This window comes from Heptranchias perlo, chromosome 33 (genome assembly GCF_035084215.1).
Source record: "Heptranchias perlo isolate sHepPer1 chromosome 33, sHepPer1.hap1, whole genome shotgun sequence".
NCBI classification, from domain to species: domain Eukaryota; kingdom Metazoa; phylum Chordata; class Chondrichthyes; order Hexanchiformes; family Hexanchidae; genus Heptranchias; species Heptranchias perlo.
Genome location: NC_090357.1, coordinates 2,067,168 through 2,075,303, shown reverse-complemented (window position 1 = coordinate 2,075,303; position 8,136 = coordinate 2,067,168).

Below are 8,136 nucleotides of genomic sequence, written 5' to 3'. Positions count from 1 at the left end.
TCAAGGAAGTTAGGTTAAACCTTTATAAATCATTGGTTAGGCCTTAGCTGGAGTATTGTGTCAATTCTGGGCACCACACTGTAGGAAGGAAGTCAAGGCCTTAGAGAGAGTGCAGAGGAGATTTACCAGAATGGTACCAGGGATGAGGGATCTCAGTTACTTGGAGAGACTGGAGAAGCTGGGATTATTCTCCTTAGGGCAGAGAAGGTTAAGGGGAGATTTAATCGAGGTGTTCAAAATCATGAAGGGTTTTGATAGAATAGATGGGGAGAAACTGTTTCGAGTGGCAGAAGGGTCGGTAACCAGAGGACACAGATTTAAGATAATTGCAAAAGAACCGGGGGAAGATGAGGAGAAATTTTTTATGCAATGAGTTGTTCTGATCTGGAACACGCTGCTGAAAGGGCGGTGGAAGCAGATTGAATAATAACTTTCAAAAGGGAATTGGATAAATACTTGAAGGAGAAAAATTTGCAGGGCTATGGGGAAAGAGCAGGGGGAGTGGGACTAAATGGATAGCTCTCTCAAAGAGCCGGCACAGGCATGATGGGCCGAATGGCCTCTTTCTGTGCTGTAAGATTCTATGGTGCAACCTTCAGAACCTTCATGGGCTGTGACTGGTTGATGTAAGTGCAGGAATCTGTGGCCTGATTGTGATTCGTTCCTCCCTTCGTGCCATCTGCAGCTTGTGCAGGCAATGGAGAGGGGGGTGCGACGAGGGGGAGGGAGCACGGCGAGGGGGAGGAGGGTGCGACAAAGGGGAGTGGTGGGGGAGGGGGGCATGATGAGGGAGAGTGGTGGGGTGGGGGTGACACGGGGAAGGGCGCAACAAGGGGGAGTGGTGGGGCGAGGGGATGCGGGGGGAGGGGCACAATGAGGGGAAGTGATGGGGGAGGGCGTGCAGGGGGGGGCATGATGAGGGGGAGTGGTGGGGGAGGGGTGTGACGAGGGGGTACAGGGGAGGGGCATGATGAGGGGGTGTGGGGAGAAGGGCGCAACAAAGGGGAGGGGGTGCGAGGGGAGGTGCACGATGAGGGGGAGTGGTGTGGGAGGCGGTGCGGGGGGAGGTGCATGATGAGGGGGAAGGGCGGGAAGGGGGTGCGAGGGGATGACAAGGGGGAGGGGCACGATGAGGGGGAAGGGCGGGGAGGGGGTGCGAGGGGATGACAAGGGGGAGGGGGTGCGGGGGGAGGGGCATGATGAGGGGCAGTGGTGGGGGAGGCGTTGCAGTGAGGTCGGGAGTTTTCTGTCGAGATTTTGGAGTAAAAATGCAAATTAATATTTGCGTTTTGTAATACGTTGTTTAAAATGATAAAAGGATTTGATAGGATAGATGGAGAGAAACTATTTCCTCTGGTGGGGGGAGACCAGAACAAGGGGATAAAACCTTAAAATTAGAGCCAGGCTGTTCAGCGGTGATGTCAGGAAGCACTTCTTCACACAAAGGGGAGTGGAAATCTGGAACTCTCTCCCCCCAAAAAAGCTGTTGATGCTGGGGGCCAATTGAAAATTTCACTGTTGCGATAGATAGATTTTTGTTAGTTATCCAGGGATATGGAGTTAAGATACAGATCAACCAGGATCTTAATGAATGGCAGAACAGGCTCGAGGGGCTGATTGGCCTCCTCCTATTCCTATCTTTCTACGTTACATGGAGTTACTGTTTATTCAGCAGGGTAAGGGTTAATCACTGTGTAACTGTACAGTGTTGCTGATTATTCAGCAGGGTAAGGGTTAATCACTGTGTAACTGTATGGAGTTGCTGATTATTCAGCAGGGTAAGGGTTAATCACCGTGTAACTGTACAGTGTTGCTGATTATTCAGCAGGGTAAGGGTTAAGATCTCTCTGTGCCTGATACCCATCATGAGGAAGGTGCTTCCTCTCCTTAGTCATTGGTTTTCTTTTAATATCGAGCGTCCTGGAACCTGTGCAGGCATTGACGTGTTCAGTTGCAAACAGTGACACGTCACCTCAGTAACTATAAATGTTTCACTAGCCTTTAACCAAAGTTCAGTCATTTTGTGCTAATGCTTTGAGAACTGCAAAAAAAAAATCCTGAAACTAAATTTAACTTTTTTGCTCATTTTCTCCCTCCTCCCCTACAGGCGGTAACTTTGTTGGGGTTTAGGTCCCCGTCTCTCTTCTTGTTATATGGGCGATGATGGCAAGGCTACCCATCCTTAGTTGCCCTGAGGGTATTAAGAATCAACCATGTAGTGTGAGACTGGAGTCACCTATAGGCCAGACCGGGTAAGGACGGCAGGTTTCCTTCCCTGAAGGACATTGGTGAACCAGTTGGGTTTTTATGATAATCCGGCAGCTTTTAGGGTCATTTGAATAGAATTCACAATTTGCCATGGTGAAGGTGCCGACTCTCACTGGGGTACAGGTCTCACAGACCCTGATGCCGTCCTTTGCCGATGCCAACGCATGCACCTTGAAACAGAGGTTGCTGGAGAGTGACCCAGAGTGGGACCCAAGGCTGATTGTGTTTTTTCCCCCCCCCTCCCCTAAGCCAGGGGGCACTGAGGCCAATTGTTGCACCTCAGTTGCTGGTCTGCCTGAAACAAGCTGCTCAGCACAGACCATGGGTTCTAACCTGAGACCCTAGTGTCCTGTATGGGCCAGTTGCCCATTAGATGCTCCTGGTTCAGGTGTTATACAGGAGCTGATGATCCAGCGTCTGCTGTATGGTAGGGACGCTGTGCCAGATTTGAGCTGGGGAAGTATTTCAGGAGTCTGAGCGAGAGCACGTTTCTTGCACGAAGGGTTTTGGTGCTAGAGCACGTAACTGAGGAATACGTTATAGTAACAGGAAGTGTGCAAGTCTTTTACTAGTAGTTTAAAAATATTGAACAGTGACGTGTGAGCGTGCGCGCGCGGCCGTGCCCCCGCGAGGGTGAGCGCGCTGGGGACCGTGCCCCCCGCGAGGGGTGAGCGCGCGCTGGCCGTGCCCCCGCGAGGCTGTGAGCGCGCGGGCCGTGCCCCCGCGAGGGTGAGCGCGCCGGCGGCCGTGCCCCCGCGAGGGTGAGCGCGCGCGGCCGTGCCCCCGCGAGGGTGAGCGCGCGCGGCCGTGCCCCCCGCGAGGGTGAGCGCGCGGGCCGTGCCCCCGCGAGGGTGAGCGCGCGGCCGTAGCCCCCGCGAGGGTGAGCGCGCGGCCGTTGCCCCCGCGAGGGTGAGCGCGCGGCCGTGCCCCCGCGAGGGTGGAGCGCGCGGGCCGTGCCCCGCGAGGGTGAGCATCCCCGTGGATTGTGAGTAGCTCACCCCAGGAGCTCGACTACTGGCTGTTTACACTCTGGGTTCAGATGGCTGAGTGTTTGTTATTTTTTTTATGAGCTGCTAAAGCTGGAATCTCTCGGCTCTGCCAGAAGAAACAGGACGGAAATTTCCTTTGCCGTGTGCCAACTTTAGCTGTTTGGGCCTGCTGTTCCTGCAGTTGGCGTTCTGCCATGGCAGCAGGGCTCTGTCTGTAACAGGCAATCCAGGTTAACCCTTTGCCCAGTGCAGTGTCGACCCAGTCGCAGTTCTGGGATGTGTCGGAGCTGCAGGGCCCTCGAGGGACAGAAGTAAACCCACAACCCCAGGGCCCACCAGTCGGCTGTGGCCCGACACAGTCAGAGCTTCTCCGAGATTTTTTTTATCCTAATTTTCTGTGCCGGACATGCTGCCTGAGGCTGGATGTGGTTCGCAGGCCCTGGTCCCAGTCCAACACCTTGCATTGAGCGGCCATTCTTAATGTGAGAACCCAGATAGGAAGTGTTTGACAATGGGGCGCATCACAGCCTCACCTGACACATGCGCCCCCTCGCCCCCGCCCCCGCCCCCGCATGCACACACACCCTTATGCACATTCTCGCACACAATCTCACCGCATGCACGCACGCACGCGCGCGCGCACACACACACACACACACACACACACACACACACACACACACACACACACTTCCTGGCAGGAGTATCGATCCTGGCTGATTTTTCCTCCCTATTCCAGGGGTGGTGAGGCCATTTATAGCCCCATACGCTGCTCAACACCTCTGGAGCTGTTCATTCTCTTCTGTTCCTTCTGTCTTTCCTTTTTACTCCTCTCTCATTTTTTTCTCTCTCCCTGTCCCCCTCCCTCCAGCCCCACCAAGTCTTAAGTTCCCAATTCCCTAACTTCCTGCCCAGATAGAGTTGATCCTCGGCCCAACAAAGCAGGTCTTGTTGCTGAGAGTTTTCTGGCTCCTTCTGCAGCCCTGTGTAATGTGCAATCAGCACTCTGAGCCATCGTACGGGGTCACGCGTGATCGCACCGGGCCATCGCACGGGGTCACGCGTGATCGCACCGGGCCATCGCACGGGGTCACGCGTGATCGCACCGGGCCATCGCACGGGGTCACGCGTGATCGCACCGGGCCATCGCACGGGGTCACGCGTGATCGCACCGGGCCATCGCACGGGGTCACGCGTGATCGCACCGGGCCATCGCACGGGGTCACGCGTGATCGCACCGGGCCATCGCACGGGGTCACGCGTGATCGCACCGGGCCATCGCACGGGGTCACGCGTGATCGCACCGGGCCATCGCACGGGGTCACGCGTGATCGCACCGGGCCATCGCACGGGGTCACGCGTGATCTCACCGGGCCATCGCACGGGGTCACGCGTGATCTCACGCGTGATCGCACGGGCCATTGCACGGGGAGACTCAGTCCAGTGATGAAGGGTTTCCATTAGATGGACCCAGGGAGCAGCTTGTATAAAACCAGAATAGGGAACTCGCAGGAAGATTATAAACTGGAGCAACGACGAAGTGAAGTTAATTGGAGGAATTACTTCCACTTCGAGCACTCGGGATTGAAGTCGTTCAACCACGGGGGGCATCAAAATTGAGCCCAATCCTGTTCTCATCTCTCTTTTGTGTCTGTGCATATGCACACACCTACACGCACGCATGCACACACCTACACACGAATGCATGTACGTATGGACATGCACACAAATACATACGTATAACATACACGCACAAATGGGCACACGCACAAATGCACACACGCGCACATGCACATATAACACATGCTCAAACACACATACGCACACTTTCCAGCAGAGAACTCTGGATGGTGATCAGGAGTGGGAAGCCTGACAATTTTGCTTTTTTATCCTGGGGTACTGAAGCCAGTTGTAGTCTGATTGCTTCTCCTGCTGACAGCAGTTAGCTCAGACCTGGAGGGAGCCCAGGACCTGTGTGGCTCAGCTACTCACTGGATAAATTTGCTCAGCCCTCAGGCCAGCGCAGGTTCATGGTATTGGAGTATACCTGTCAGGCTAGTGAATTACTGTGATAATGGAGTGCTTGCACTCTGGTTGGACATTAGTATGAACCAGACCGGCTCTCCCTGTAGCAGATGTACGCCACGTTAATGTGTGTCTGACTGTGTGATGGTCACTTTGGCAGGTTAGATTAATGAGGCTTGTCACAACTGAGAGGACGTGAGTCAGATTGATTCTGAAGAAAGATTGGACAACAGTGAACAGTTGAGCTGAGTGTGTCCTTATTATCCCTACATTATATCATATTTATCCAATCCAACACTTCCAATATACTCTGTTGACTGCGAAGCATTTGGTGACGAGTGGGGATGTGATGAGACACGATATGCAAGCAAGTTTTACTTTACTAATTAATCCCCTTGCCCTCGCCCCCCCCCCCCATGTCGCCCTCCCTATGTCACCCTCCCTTCCAGATGTTGCACTTTTGCGTATCGTGGAGTTTAACGCAATCTTTAAAAATGTATACAAAAATGAGAAAGAAAGCCAGTCATTTCCTGCTGCTTTTTTTTTCTGACCTTGAGGTAGCCCGGAGTGATAACAAGCTGCTTTCAACAACAATACTCGTTGACCTCAGGACCTCGGGGGGGGGGGGGGGGGGGAGGGGGGGGTGGTGGTGGAAGAGGGTTGGACCCTGGGTATCCGAGCGGCCTGTGTGGGTAGCTGGTCTGACATGATGAGGTTGCCTGGTAACCGGCTCCGAGGGTACCCTCTGCTATCTCTCACTGAATAAAAGTTATCGGCTGTGTTCACATTTTGAACTTGTTTCCCATTGTCACACAAAGAGGAGAGTGTCTCTTTAAACAACGATGCCTGTGGATTTCTGAAGCATTGCGAAATATGAACTTATTTGGCTCCCTTGCTCCACTTGGCTCCCTTTTCCAGCATTCCTCGGGGGAGGGAGAGGGGTAAACATTCACTTTGACCCCCCCAGAACATGCTAACTCTCCATGTGTACTGGGTGAGACTCTCCCACTTCTGTCCTCTCTCCCACTTCCTTTCCTTTCCCTCTTGGCTCCCCTGATTTATTTTTGGGGAGGTGCAGTAGAGAGAGGGGAGAAAGCACTCTGATTAATGGACACGTACTGTGGCTCGCTCGCTCGCTAGCTCTTTGTGATTAGTTTTGGCACGAGTTTAAACCGAGCCGTTAAAATGGGATTGCAATCGGTGCTCTCTGAAGAGAGATTTTCAACTGAACTGGTACCAGGGATGAGGGACGTCAGTTATGTGGATAGACTGGAGAAGCTGGGATTGTTCTCCTTAGAGCAGAGAAGGTTAAGGGGAGATTTGATGGAGGTGTTCAAATCATGAAGGGTTTTAGGGTTTTGATAGAATAAATAGGGAGAAACTATTTCCACTGCCGGAAGGGTCGGTAACCAGAGGACACAGATTTAAGGTAATTGGCAAAAGAACCAGAGGGGAGATGAGGAGAAGTGTTTTTACGCAGCGAGTTGTTGTGATCTGGAATGCGCTGCCTGAAAGGGCGGTGGAAGCAGATTCAATAATAACTTTCAAAAGGGAATTGGATAAATATTTGATGGGGGAAAAAATTGCAGGGCTATGGGGAAAGAGCAGGGGGACTGGGACTAATTGGATAGCTCTTTCAAAGAGCCAGCACAGGCTCGATGGGCTGAATGGCCTCTTTCTGTGCCGTTTGATTCTATGTATCACCCTCAGGATCTCACACGATAACTGTTATCATTTAAAATTTAAAACAAGAAGTAGTCCTATGTGCTTCTGAATGTGGGAACTATTGCTCTCAGCCAGTAGGTGATGTCGGAGCCCTGCAATTGGTCTGAAGTCATAGAGGGCACTCGCATAGGTGAGTGCGACTTTCTCGGGCGAGGATTGGAACCCGGGCCCTGCTGGTCAGTGCGACTCAGTGCCACATCAGCTGGTGCATTTACCAGCAGACCCACCAGAGGCTCTTCAAAGGGATATCAAACTTCTACGGGGTTTTGGATCAGACCTCCGTAACACTGCCCGTCTCCTCCTCTTCCTCAGCCCATCTGCTGCTGAATCCCTCATTCATGCTTTTGTTATCTCTAGACTTGACTATTCCATTTCTCTCCAGGCCGCCCTCCCATCTTCCACTCTTCGTAAACTTCAGTTCATCCAAAACTCTGCTGCCCCTATCCTAACTTGCATCAAGTCCCGTCCACCTGTCACCCCTTTGCTCACTGATCTACATTGGCTCCCAGTTCCCCAATGCCTCGATTTAAAAATTCTCATCCTTGTGTCTCTCGCTGGGGTACGGGTTCCATGGGCACTGATTCTCGCTGGGGTATGGGTTCCATGGGCACTGACTCTCACTGGGGTATGGGTTCCATGGGCACTGACTCTCGCTGGGGTACGGGTTCCATGGGCACTGACTCTCACTGGGGTATGGGTTCCATGGGCACTGATTCTCGCTGGGGTACGGGTTCCATGGGCACCGACTCTCGCTGGGGTACGGGTTCCATGGGCACTGACTCTCACTGGGGTATGGGTTCCATGGGCACTGATTCTCGCTGGGGTATGGGTTCCATGGGCACCGACTCTCGCTGGGGTACGGGTTCCATGGGCACTGACTCTCGCTGGGGTACGGGTTCCATGGGCACCGACTCGCTGGGGTACGGGTTCCATGGGCACTGATTCTCGCTGGGGTACGGGTTCCATGGGCACTGATTCTCGCTGGGGTATGGGTTCCATGGGCACTGACTCTCGCTGGGGTATGGGTTCCATGGGCACTGATTCTTGCTGGGGTACGGGTTCCATGGGCACCGACTCGCTGGGGTACGGGTTCCATGGGCACCGACTCGCTGGGGTACGGGTTCCATGG